The sequence below is a fragment of the Palaemon carinicauda genome, chromosome 16, assembly GCF_036898095.1.
Source record: "Palaemon carinicauda isolate YSFRI2023 chromosome 16, ASM3689809v2, whole genome shotgun sequence".
Classification (NCBI taxonomy): domain Eukaryota; kingdom Metazoa; phylum Arthropoda; class Malacostraca; order Decapoda; family Palaemonidae; genus Palaemon; species Palaemon carinicauda.
This window is the reverse complement of record NC_090740.1, coordinates 60,551,972-60,566,971: the sequence shown is the minus strand read 5'-3', so window position 1 is coordinate 60,566,971 and position 15,000 is coordinate 60,551,972. Positions and strand designations below refer to the sequence as shown.

At 31.0% G+C, this 15,000-nt stretch overlaps 1 protein-coding gene across 7 annotated transcripts in view; it reads right to left on the bottom strand.

The window, feature by feature from the left end:
• LOC137655741 (uncharacterized) overlaps window positions 1-15,000 on the bottom strand; it is a 1,545,462-nt gene that overhangs the window by 943,585 nt on the left and 586,877 nt on the right. The window contains exon 4 of one of the 7 annotated variants that reach the window (XM_068389796.1): window positions 13,102-13,152. The exons of the other annotated variants lie outside the window; for them this stretch is intronic. The gene's annotated coding sequence lies outside the window, so the exon portion shown is untranslated. The remainder of the gene's footprint in view (window positions 1-13,101; window positions 13,153-15,000) is intronic. 7 annotated transcript variants of the gene reach the window in all.

Below are 15,000 nucleotides of genomic sequence, written 5' to 3'. Positions count from 1 at the left end.
ATAATATCAAACGTAAGAAAAAATCAGAATAGAACATTAAATCCAATTGTTTTTGTTAATTTCATGAAATAACATACTTAGTTATTGCATTGGAGACTGAGGATCTATACAGCACAATAAGAAAAAAACTTATCATAAATCCTAACCCAAGTAGAACTAATTTTGAAATAAAGTCTAATTGTATCCCAGTTTTAAAGGGTATATGTAAAATTGATAATTAGCTCATTATTTTCCTGCCCCCAAAAATGGATATTGGGCCTTTCAAATAAGAACGAAAATCTATAACTAAAATGTAAACCTTGAATAGCATTCAAAGCGAATATCAATAAATATACAAATAAATAAAAAGGTAATTGGATTATATGAACAGAAAACATTAGTCCATTAACTAATTTGAAGTTGTTAATCTTAAATATAACCAAACAACCAACAACCGCTGATGAAAATCAAATATAGCCAGAGCAACACCAGCAAACTGCACCTGGAAGGATGGCTTCAAACGCAATAATGACTACAATTAACCTGTTTCTTTCCTCTTCCAGGTCAGTAACGCCAAAGATAAAAGAAAAAAAAGTCTTTCGGAGCACTCTAATTTCACAAGCGGCAAACATAAAAACAAACTAACAATACTCTTGATATCTAATTAAACCAAAGGGAAACTGATTCTCTAAAGGCTTTACGTGTGTACGTGTACGCTCGGTAGTAGGTTATGATGACGCCATTTGGTGTGTGTGTGTGTGTGTGTGTGTGTGTGGGAAGGACGGGGGGATGAGCAATAGGGTGCAATGTGGAAACGGAAATCTAAAATTAACGCGATGAAGCATTGTTTGTAGATCTAATTAGAACGAAAGGTGTGTGTGTGTATGTGTGTGTGTGGATGAAAAATAGTGCCTTTGGAAGATTAAGATGGCAATGATAATGGGTGGTAAAGTGAAATTGGTGACACAATTAAACGGAAATTGATTCAGTTTCTGAATATCTGCCTGAGCATGTATAACAGTATGCGTTCACCAACAACAACATTCTTTGTTTACCCTCGTCTATTCCCTTCAAATTCCATCTCTGCAGAGTTCAAAAGACGTGAAAGCTTGGACTCGTAATTTGAATATCCCCACATACCTTGGGAAGGTAGAGGCCACTGGCAGGACCGTGACCGGGGTGGGAAGGAGGAGGAGTAAAATGCCAGATGGGGGAATGGAGAACCCAGGAGGATAGTAGAGGGGGAGGGGGAGGGAGATCCAGATTAGCAGCTCGGCGTAATGTAATTAACGAGCTCTAAGCATTAAAACGACAGGAATGTCATGCAGTTAAAGACATGAGGGGAAAGTGGATGAGGTAAATGAGAGAGAGAGAGAGAGAGAGAGAGAGAGAGAGAGAGAGAGAGAGAGAGAGAGAGAGAGAGAGAGAGAGCAAACAATTCCTTAGACGAAAAATTTTCTAGATTTTCTCTCCTTAGGGAATGCCCCGTAAAATGCAAACACTTGTGAACATGTAAATGAAGGCTTTACCACATTATTTATAACTTAATTTTGATATTGGAAATTGCACTATGCCATTGATAGGATTAAAAACTATATATTATGCTCTTTATTCTTTGCCGATGCCTTATACCCTATGCATGGCAAACATGTATAGTACATGCGAATTTTTTTAACATAAATATATTCCATTTGTCATATACTGTTCAACTTTGGAACATCAAATACATCACGCTAATTCACACACACACACACACACACACACACACACACATATATATATATATATATATATATATATATATATATATATATATATATATATATATATATATATATAATATATATACGTAAAAAATAGGCCAGACTATTCGGTGTATGTGTAGACAAAAGGAAAATGAGCCGTATCCAGAGAGAAGGATCCAATTTAGTACTGCCTGGCCAGTCAAAGGACCCAATAACTCTCAACGGGTGGCTGGTGCCCTGGTCAACATACCATCTATCAAACATTCGCATACTGAGACAACGTCAATTTATATCTACAATATTAGTATAAAATGGCATGCCATTCAGATATCTACAGATATCCACTTAAAGACATTATCTAGAAATGTTGCAATACGAATTGTGTATTTCAGCACAAATTTCTCTCTTCGAGTTGATATACTTCAGAAACAAATAAACCCCCCATGATAACATATCTTGAATGTAATTGTCATTGATTAGGATATTGATACCAAATAACAGGGGTTTAAAGAATCCATAAAAGCACACCCACCTCTCCAGATCAGAGAAGTTCACTAAATACATTAAATGTCCTCTGCTGCTTCAGTGCTATCTTACTGGTAGACGGTTAATCTTCTTCGTAAGTTCTTCCGTGAAAATCAATTTATATAGTATTATTACTTAACGTTGCATGCATTTTATTTAATCAAACATTAAGCATGTTATCACTTAAGAATGTTGCAATCAGTCTATATACTGTATATATATATATATATATATATATATATATATATATATATATATATATATATATATATATATATATATTTATATATATATATATATATATATATATATATATATATTATATATATATATATATATATATATATATATATATATATATATATATATATATATATATATATATATATATATATATATATATATATATATATGTCGTACGCGAAATATTGCCACTGGGAATATTGTCCGCGTGGGAACATTGCCACTAGGGCGCATTGCCCATGTGGGAATATTGCTACTGGGTAAATTGTCACTAGGAACATTGCCGGTAGGTACATTGCCTTTATAAGAATAAAATATATTGAAATTAAATTTTTGTTAGGTTAGGTTAGGTTTGTGGAAATATCAGTGAAATATATTTTTATTGATGTAATCTACGTAAAAGTTAAATATATGTCTAGATTACATTCTCCAACAATCTAATATCATTTTAAAAGATTACTAATTTCTAATTATGGAAACAATAACGAAATAGGTTGTAAGTAACATTTAACTAGTAAACTAGCTAATTATCTTTTGAATTGAAAAATAAGTTAAATGTAAAGTAGCTAATTATCCTAGAAAAGAACTGGGCAATGTACCCAGTGGCAATGTTCCCACATGGGGAATGTACCCAGTGGCAAGGTTCCCACATGGGGAATGTACCCAGTGGCAATGTTCCCACATGAGCAATATTCCCCGTGGCAATGTACCTAGTGGCAATGTTCCCAGTGGCAATCGTCCTAGCGCCTATATATATATATATATATATATATATATATATATATATATATATATATATATATATATATATATATATATATATATATATATATATATATATCACAAAAACAACAAATGCTGCCGTTTTATTTCACTGCAGGACAAAGGCCTCAGATATAAATTTGGCCAGTCAGTGATAGTGAGAGATTTTTGTTTGATAGCTCTCAGTAAACCAACCTAGTATGGGTGCTCTTAGCTAGTACAATTTTGCTGTTCATGGCAATACACAAACACTTTCACCACGTTAAGGTATCCCTACTCAGAATGGGATATAAACATATGCATATACTGTATATGCAGTACATTAAAATATATATTGTATATGGGTATATGCAGATCAATACAGATATTGACTCTAGGTATACAGTATTTACAGTATACAGTATATTGTACCGCAGGTGTTTCGCACAAGTTCGTAAAGTGTAACGGTATTAGATACTGTATATATATGAATATATATATATATATATATATATATATATATATATATATATATATATATATATATATATATATATATAAAATATATATATATGTATATATGTATATATATATACATATATATATATATATATATATATATATATATATATATATATATATATATACATATTGCCATAAAAAATAAAACCAGTGTCCAGCCCCGCCAACTCCAATATATATATATATATATATATATATATATATATATATATATATATATATATGTATGTATGTATGTATATATATATATAGCCTATATATATATATATATATATATATATATTGCCATTAAAAACAAAAGCAGTGTCCAGCACCGCCAACTCCAATATATATATATATATATATATATATATATATATATATATATATATATATATATATATATATATATATATACATACATACATATACATATATATGCTCGTATTCCAAGACTGTTTTTTAATATTGTGATTCTCTAAAAATAAGTACCTTCATTTGAATATACGCACAGTAGTTGTATATGACTGAGTGCACACATGTATATAGATTCTAATGACTGTGGTGTGTTTGTAATAAAGCTTCCTTACGCCAGTATTCAATGAAAGGAATGTTATAGGTTCCTGAAAATATACAATAATTCATTAATTTCTTTATAAAAACTAAAGACCTACTCCCTTTTTAAGATGATTTGATAATTAGGTTTGATTTCTAAATCTTAAGTGTATTATTATTTTCGCTACGGCATCTTTAATGAAGAGGAAAAAAAGATCTTATGGTTTATAAGAAAGTTCCTAACGTAACCACAGGATCGAACATTTACGGGCGTTCAGTAATTAAATGCTTAGTATGTAAAAACATAATTTCAATATAATTGAAAGGAAGAGATCATGAAACAAGAAACGTTTGTTAGGAGTTAAGATTCAAAGTCTTTAAAATCTCCTAGTGAATGTGAAATCGTGGTTTGGATAGGAAAGCATCAGATACAAAGCAGGTATGATTCGAAAATAAACAATTTATGTAGTTAATTCTCCACCAGGCTGTAAATCATTTAGCATATGTTGTAAGAAGAGGTAAGAAGATCTCTGGCAGTTTACAATCTGATCCAGAATTGCAAATGAGATTGTTAAGATGAAGATGACGGAATGCGTAGCAATATTGTCCTTTAAATGGATTTGTATGACACGTTCACATGAAGATGAATAAGTGAGCACTTATTTTATCCATACAGTAACAACTTAGTTATCTCCAATTTGCAAAGTAAGTATATCGTTCATCTGCCCATAATGTAATAAGCAGTAATCTTCCTGAAGGCCATGAATGGTAATTTTTTTTTTTTTTTTTTTTTTTTTTTTTTTTTTTTTTTTTTTTTTTTTTGTAGGCTTAAGCTAAGCTAAAGAATAAGTTAATGGTGATGCTATTAGTATTAAGAGTATCATATGTACAACTAGAGATCTGATACCTCATATCCTCAGATCTGGTAATGATTGTTTTTTACCCCTTCTCTGATGGTATGTGGAGTCTCATTGAGAGAGAGAGAAAAAAAAAGAGTAATAATATGGTGGTTCAAACAGATTGGATCATATCATTAACATCAGAATTGTAATGAGATTTCTCTGAAGTGGGTGTGCTTTTAATTGCCTCTGTCTCCTACAGCTGGTCTCAAGGAAAGGAGAGAAGGAAGATGAATTGGATAACAAGATATTAACTGTACTATATTACAAGACAAAATATTGTATATGAATTTCAATGTGGCTCTCGCAAGCGGCAGGAGACCGAGATGTTAAATGCTGATGTCATGGATATCAACACCTCAAGATAACGTGCAGCAGCTGAGCATTGGAAAATCATGATATCAATAACATTGCTAACAGTGGGACCGGCAAGAAGTGGTTGTAATCCACCATAGATATTAGTAACACAATAGCAGCTAAAGTTACATCATACAGGGGATCAATCAGTTACGTATGACAGAGAACAACAAGAAAAGATATAAATGTTGAGAGAGAGAGAGAGAGAGAGAGAGAGAGAGAGAGAGAGAGAGAGAGAGAGAGAGAGACCCATGATACAAATATCAGTTACATTCACATTCCCACACACAAACACACGCACACGCACACACACATACACACACACAGACACACACACACACATATATATATATATATATATATATATATATATATATATATATATATATATATATATATATATATATATATGTATACACGTTATTATAAGTCCTCCCCCTCTTGTAAGTATCTTCTTATAACCACTGAACATAGAATAAAGCAAGTGTAAAACAGTTATTTGGGATGAAATATTTTTGCTAATTAGAATATGAAGAAAATAATCTTTAAAACTTTAGTTAAAAGAAAGATGACCACATACTTTTGATGACTTTAATCTCTTATAACTTCCTGTCACCAATTCGTGATTGGGATTACCACTGCAGTTCTCTTTGTGCTAGACCTTCTTCCACATGCAGGTTATATTGAAGTATGACATTCAGTATGCTTTATGCAAAGAAGCTGATGATTAGAATATTATATTTCACTTGCATAACACGTTTAAATGCATTGAGATGAAAAAGATAATCGAGGTTTGCAGTATATTAAAATAAATACATAAAAAACAAATAATATCACACACACAAACACACACGCACGCACACATATACAGTATATATATATATATATATATATATATATATATATATACATATATATATATATATATATATATATATATATATATATATATATATATATATATATATATTGATAAATGCACGCAAATATTTCGTTTTTTTTAAATATATACATTGATACATCAGTCAGAGATAAATATAAATTTTAAAATATGAATGAAATTCCGTTGCATAAAAAATAAGTACCACATTTAGTTTATAAAATTCAATAATCTTTTATGTCTTTATTCAAAATAGATCCTTGCTCCTAAATAAACATAATTATTGCTTTAAGTACTGTTACATATTAATTAGCTGTGACCATGTAATCCCCTTTTCCCCATTTAAATATATGATATATTTTTTTCTGTGACAGTCGTTATTTGCTTTACTTCACCTTTAGTGCATATTCAATGAAATTACAAACATGAAAGATTCTGAGTCCATCTTTCTTGGATTTGAAAACATGTTACAAAAAGGAAATTAACTAGAGCTCCTAATATGGAGTCTGGTTTTCTCATTAAAATCTTACATACATCTTTATGATCGTCATAATGTTACTATTAACTATCCAGGGTTTTGTTTTCTTTTATCTTACGGTCACTTTTAACCTTTTTCTCATGCTGAACCTTCTGGAAAAGTACCTATGGAGGCCAATGTGCATCTCTCTGCACAAGTTTATTAGTGACTCTACAATTGAAGAACAATGTAATAGGGATTATTGTCTAGTTTTTCAAATTTTGTACAAATAGGAATATTTGATATGTATATATACATAAAATACATGGATATATAAGCATACATACATATACATAAATTTATATATATATATATATATATATATATATATATATATATATATATATATATGTATTATTATATGTATATATATATATATGTATACATATATATACACACATATATATATATATATGTATGTATGTATGTATGTATATATATATATATATATATATATATATATATATATATATAAATATATATATATATATATACATATATATATATATATATATATATATATATATATATATACTTACACACAAACATATATATATATATATTTATATATATATATATATATATATATATATATATATATATATATTTATATTTATTTATATATATATATATTTATATACTTACACACACACAAACACACACACACACACACACACACATATATATATATATATATATATATATATATATATATATATATATATATATATATATATATATATATATATATATATCAGCCGTTGTTAGTGCACTGCAGGGCAAAGGCCTCAGCCATAACCCACTAGTGTCTGTTTATGGTTTATGCCAATCTTAACCATCAAACTTTGTTAGCTCGGCAATCTATCGTTTTCTTATCCTTCCGCTGCTTCTTTTGCAATCTCTAGGGACCAATTCTGTTACCAAGTTGTGGAATGATCTTCCTAATCGGGTGGTTGAATCAGTAGAACTTCAAAAGTTCAAAGTTGGAGCAAATGCTTTTTTGTTGACCAGGCGGACATGAGTCTTTTTATAGTTTATTTATGACATATTTGTTTTTGATGCTGTTAATAGTTTATATATGACATGTCTGTTTTCACGTTGTTACTTATTGTAGAATGATTTATTGTTAATTTGTTCTCTTCATTTATTTATTTCCTTATTTCCTTTCCTCACTGGGCTATTTTTCCCTGTTGGAGCCCCTGGGCTTATAGCATCCTGCTTTTCCAACTAGGGTTGTAGCTTGGATAGTAATAATAATAATAATTTTCAAAATCCAGCTATTATCCGTCAATTCCATGATATGTTCTGCCCTCATCCATTTCTTTTTCAAACATGTTAGAATATCCTCCACTTAGTATCCACGTTACTCTGTTTCTGTTTACAGTTGTTAATCACATCATTATTCTTTCCTTATATATATATATATATATATATATATATATATATATATATATATATATATATATATATATATATATATATGCATTATATATTGCATTTCTAATAACTGACAACGTAGCCTTTAGGTTTAATTAACTATTTCGTCTAATCCTTTCACAAAAGCATCCCAATCCAAATGATTCAACTATTTCTTACTCTTTAACCTTTCACTCTATTTCAATAGTTTTGTAATTACTAGTTCTGGCTCATCTGCAAAAATGAAAAAAAAAAAATTGCTGAACGTCATATGAAATTATCAAAATTCAAATCTCATTTCTACCGTCTAGCCACACACCAAAACAGGCCATAATCCTTTATAACACCACTACATAATCCTATTCAATTACCTGAAAAATTGGTTAAACAGACCTTTTCCATCAGAAATATCCTGCATTCAATATTTTCGGCTAAAATGAACAATATCGCTTTATACACACTGAGGCCACCCGCCCCAAAAAGGTTTAGCGATGCTTGTACCAAACACAAACTGATAACAGCTTTGATGATTTTTATATCGAAGAAGAACGGAACATAAAGGAAGCATTTATATATAGAGAAAAAAGTGTCGTTGTATTCCAATTTCGTCACCTGATCTTCAACGAGGCTGAACATCAAGGCCATTGTCATTAGCAAAAGGTTGAATCAAAGGTCGATGTGTTTAGAACGAAAAAACCTGAAGTGAAAATTCATATAAACGATTAAGCGGAATACGTTCCTTATCTCGTACCTATCGGTATACATGAGTAAGTCCTTTCAGCCAGGATACGAGAGAGAGAGAGAGAGAGAGAGAGAGAGAGAGAGAGAGAGAGAGAGAGAGAGAGAGAGAGAGAGAGAGAGAGAGAGAGAGAGTTCCAGTATTCAAATATTGGAAAAATTACTTTATCTGTTTATATTGATGTTTTCCAACCTGAGAGAGAGAGAGAGAGAGAGAGAGAGAGAGAGAGAGAGAGAGAGAGAGAGAGAGAGAGAGAGAGAGAGAGACCTTCACGAGCTGGTCTTGTTAATTACGATATTGATCAGACCGAGTCAAAACTACAGGTTCTACACCCTATAAAAGGGTTATGATTCTTTGATGTATTTGGATAGTTCTGGTAGAGGGTCTTCTTTGGAGAGAGAGAGAGAGAGAGAGAGAGAGAGAGAGAGAGAGAGAGAGAGAGAGAGAGAGATTTTCACTCAACACTCAAAAATAACTTACCTATTTTAACTCTCTTTTTTGTTATTCTCAATATTATTATAAAACAAGAATATGAGATCAGACTCAATAATTTTGAAGTTGATATAATATTTAAAACGGAAGTAATTTCAAGCAAAGATAGAGACTTCTGTTAGCACAGAATGGGTTGCAAATATAACACCGTAATAGCATTGCATTAAACATTACCACCTACGTGTACTTTTCATCAGATTTTATAAATTTCCTTGCATTTCGAGGACTTTCTTATTGTTCCTCTTTATAACTATTTCTATTATTATAACACAATAACAAATTACAGCATACCAAAATTCAAAATACTTAAGGAACGCCGATTTTACAACAATTAGAACATCATCGAAAAAAAGGTCTCCCGAAAAAAGAAACTGTAGTCTTTAACATGAATTCAAGAACTAAATGGCAAATGGTTGGGACATCTAAAATTCAGTATCACTCTACTGTAATATTATTTCATATCTAAGTGGAACGAAATCTAACACATAACTCAGTCCATCAACTAAATTATTAACATATTGACACGCATTAGGGAATTAGCCAGGACGCACGTTGTAAGAATTTCAGTACAAACCGAAAGAAGATGACTTTTTGAAGGTATCGTCACATAAGTATGGCAGCTCATGTCTTATTAGTTTTCGGCATAGGGGTTCCTTATTTCCTTATGACTCGACCCTTAAAAAATGAAAGTGGCTAAAACATTTTTGTCCTTCACCCGTAGATATGTTAGTTCATAATTATGAATAAAAATTCATTGTTATCCTAGTACTATATTGTCAAATGTAGCTTAGGTTGTAATAATAATAATAATAATGATAATAATAATAATAATAATAATAATAATAATAATAATAATAATAATAATAATAATAAATTGAAGGTGAAATAAACCAACGCAACTCGTTGACAAACCTGAAACAGGTTTTTCAGATGCCAAAACCTGATGAAAAAAAAAGACCGTTTATGACATGTGCGTTAAAAAAAAAATAATCATATTCTACGTTTACAGCGTCCAAAAATTTGTAAAAATAAATTGAGAATTGAAGAACTCAGGCGTTTATAAAACAATATATTAATTTGCTAAAGAATTCGTAACCTAAAAATGTAGCACTGTGTTTAACTACATGGCGGTCACCATGGAATTGAAATGTTCAATATTTGTGTTGGCAAGGTTCAAGTTCACACCAGATGAGTATCTGATGTTAACTGAGCTCATATTCAAATATTATTTAATAGATACTATTTCGATATTCTTAGTTTTGCAATTCACTCACTTTCTGCTGACAAGTTACATTCTTATTTTCATAAACTTGCCTCTGTCTACATAGGAATGTTAGACGGAAAATTAATGTGATTTTGTACTTATTGTACAGCAATTCTGATTAGCCCGTTTTTTTTTTCTTACCATTATATAGTTTTTAACTATTTCTGTTTAGAGTCAAGTTATTTCAACTGGTTAAGAAAGGGGATATTAATTCAGAAGGGAAGAGAAATGAAGTATCGTAACAGAATAACAGCCAGTCTATTGCTGCATACGAGTTATTATTGTCTCTGTCTCTTCGAGTGGCACAGCTTCGTTGTATATACGTGGAAAGATCATATATGTAGCCTTTCCTTTAACAATAATGATACTTACATGCAGAATATTTTACAAATATATACACAGACATAAGAACCGCTGACAATACATTTCTCCCGTATAAATAACCCTACTCACCAGCATACATACATACACACACTCACAGAAATCTCTTACAATAACTGATAAGTAATGGAGAACGAAAACTACTAGAGCCGACTCTGCCTTTGATAGAACTTGAGATCGTCATGAACTTTCAAGAGGAGGATGGCACTAGATGTTGGTGATAGTTGGAGTGGCTGAAGAGGAGATGCTGGCAAATTCAAGTGCGAGGACAGGGAGGGGTCAGGAGGGAGAAAGGGCCAGAGGTAGAAGGAGAAGAGGAGAAGAGAAAGCGAAGAGTAAGAGGAGGAATGACAGCAGAAAGAGCAGGAATACTATTAGGAATAATACTAGTTGAACGTAGGTGCTTCAGGCGATTCCAAATCTTTATCACGAAAGCAACAGAACAAAAAATTACATGTAACCACAAACAGGCATAAACATAAATACACACACACACACACACACACACACACACATATATATATATATATATATATATATATATATATATATGTGTGTGCGTGTGTGTGTGTGTGTGTGCGTGATATATATATATATATATATATATATATATATATATATATATATATATATATATATATATGTATATATATATATATATATATATATATATATATATATATATATATATACATATATATATATGTATATATATATATATATATATACATATATATATATATATATATATATATATATATATATATATATATATATATATATATATATGTGTGTGTGTGTGTGTGTGTGTGTGCGTGTGTGTGTGTGTGTACTGTACATATACAGTACACATGTGTGTTTACGTGTTTGTATGTTTGATTTAAGGGCGATGTATAAAATCCAACGTAAAATGTCACAAAAGCCATAGATAAATAAATGAAAAGAGAAGATACCAAGTACTTACTTTTTATTCCTAGACAATTTTGAGGAAATTCGTAGTATTTTCTATGCACAAAATTCTTCAAACATTTCTATAAATTCAATCATTAACTTTCTCTTGCCTTAAAGATGATATATTATCTTTTTTCTGTACTATACACTTTTTTTTTTGGGGGGGGGGGGGGGGAAATGCATCAAACAACCACTTCACATAAATATAAGCTTTTCTTTTTTGTTTAAAATCGTACGGCTCTTTCCCCGTCAATCCCACCCCCCTTTTTTTTCTTTTTTAAATATTCCTTGCACTAAAAGTGCCTGTAACATGTTTCAAATCCTTGTAACATGTTCAATGAGGGCATAGTTATGGGGAATCTCTCCCATAATTGCGTCAACGACCCCTATTGAATTTAAGTTAAATTCTTTCCCATACAAACTTCATATCAGCCTCTTTTGAAAACAATCCATTACAAAAAATACACACTCACTTGATCACCATTAGTTTGTATTCTTTTCAGACCCCATCATTTCGTTGGTAATTTTTACTCGGAACTTTCTATTAAGCTTTGCCTTCGTCCTTTAACAACTAACGTTCTACCAAAAAGCTCTTGGTGACGTGCAACCCTTAAGTTTCTATATCTGACTACCATATTCTTTCTCCTGTTTTCCTAAATGGGGGTTGACTAACTTGACTCCACAATATAAGCCGCGACTCTTTCAAATATAAATTTTTCCTTCACTTGTCTCATTACTCTTACCCACTATACATTACTTTCCTCCTATTTTGGCGGCTACATCCATAATCACATATATGTGTAAAACGTAAATCATTCAACTCTGCATCTATAAGTCATGATCGATTTTCAAGAGAAAATAATGTTGTAATAAAATCGTTTATACATAATAAAATAAGAGGTACATGTTTACTCACGGCATATTTATTATACTTTGAAGGAGATGCCAAATCTGTATCAGAGCTTACCTGGAAAGAAAAGAAGTCAGAATAAAAACATTAAAATATGTCTGATTACATTCGTTGAGACTAAAAAAATGCAAAACGCATTTCCACACAAAATCTAATGGTATTTAAAGAACAAAGGAAAGGATTATTTAAACAATCAACTACAGCGTTTAGTATCGTACATCCCTCTTTTATTGTAATAATTGTATGTGGACATATTTTTCCCTACAATTCTTAAAATACTTATTTTTAGTGCATCTCTTCATTTACTTTTTTATGTTATAAACCATTTCCGCTTTACCTGCATCACCAATGGTCTCTTCCTTGAACTATGATTATTTATCATATGCTCTTTCCATTTAGGGGTCTTCAACTAATCTCATTATCTTGAGCTAGCTTCTAGATATAAAACACCTTCAGTGCTTTTTAGATAAACTCACTTGTAATAACAACACTCGTAACGCTCTATTTAATTGATTTCTTCCTTAAGAAGGGCTGATTGTATGTGTTTACAGCCCCTCAATTGAGATGATAAATCTGATTTGTACAGACTCAACCTAAAAGCCTTTTTTTTTTTTACTATTTCTCATCTTCCAAGAGCAATTCCGGTTTTTAAAACCATATACTCAACATTCCTTAAGATTAATTTCTATAAAACTCCCTTCCTATTCACCAATTTTCAAGTCACCTTTCTCTACTTTCAAACGTTTCCAAAGTCATTCACTCTAAAACTTCCCTCAATTTTCGTTATTTCAGTTGCTGGACCCCAATATAACTCCTTCTCCAGGTTAGTTTATTTTATCTATTTGCAATCCTTGCAATATTACAGCATTCTTGCTGACTTGAACAAGAGCTACCGTCCCCTGCCTTGTGTATCTCGACCACAACACGAAAAACGTATTTTAGCTGTTCTCAGTCCTGGGCATACTGCCTTGGCACTTTTGCTTCACAAATTGCCACAGATCTCATTATTCATATCACTGCTTTGTCTTGATTTAACATTTGATGATAAATTGAGTCAAGGTAATTTGTATACTGACCCCATTCTCCTTTCCGTCCGCCATCTGACTTCTTTCACACTATACACACACACACACACACACACACACACACACACACACACACATATATATATATATATATATATATATATATATACAGCATATATATATATATATATATATATATATATATATATATATACAGCATATATATATATATATATATATATATATATATATATATATATATATATATATATATATATATATATGTGTGTGTGTGTGTGTGTGTGTGTGTTTGTGTGTGTGCATTGCTAGACAAGTTAAAACCCTTTTTGGAAATGTAGGATATTACAAAGCTTTAAAAGGGAGAGCAGCTCAAGCGGAAATTGATAAAAGATGTGTCAAATAAACTACAGTATGAAAATAATGAAAAATGAAATATATTAAGATCAGCAACAGCTTGAAATAGAACAGTCATATATAAATTATAGAATAAGGTAAATGTCAACTAATTGAACAGAAAAGCATTTCCGTTGAGGTGGCCTATTATAACGTCCCTGGTTTGGCTTGCCACGCTCCTAGTTTGGATGGAGAGAGGACTTGGGCACCGATCATACTGTGCAACATGGTCAGTGTCTACGGCATTTTCCTGCTAGGACATTGCCACTGTCACTTACCACTGACATTCATGTGTGACCTCTAAAACTAGACCTTTAAACAAGTTTGAAATTTTGAAGTTCCCCCGAAGGCCATACTTTTAGCATTTAATCTATACGTAGTACACCGTACAGAATGGTACAGTCTGGGAAGAACTGAAAGCAAAGGATCCTCCAATAGGAAAAATCTTCTGCAACATACAAAAAAA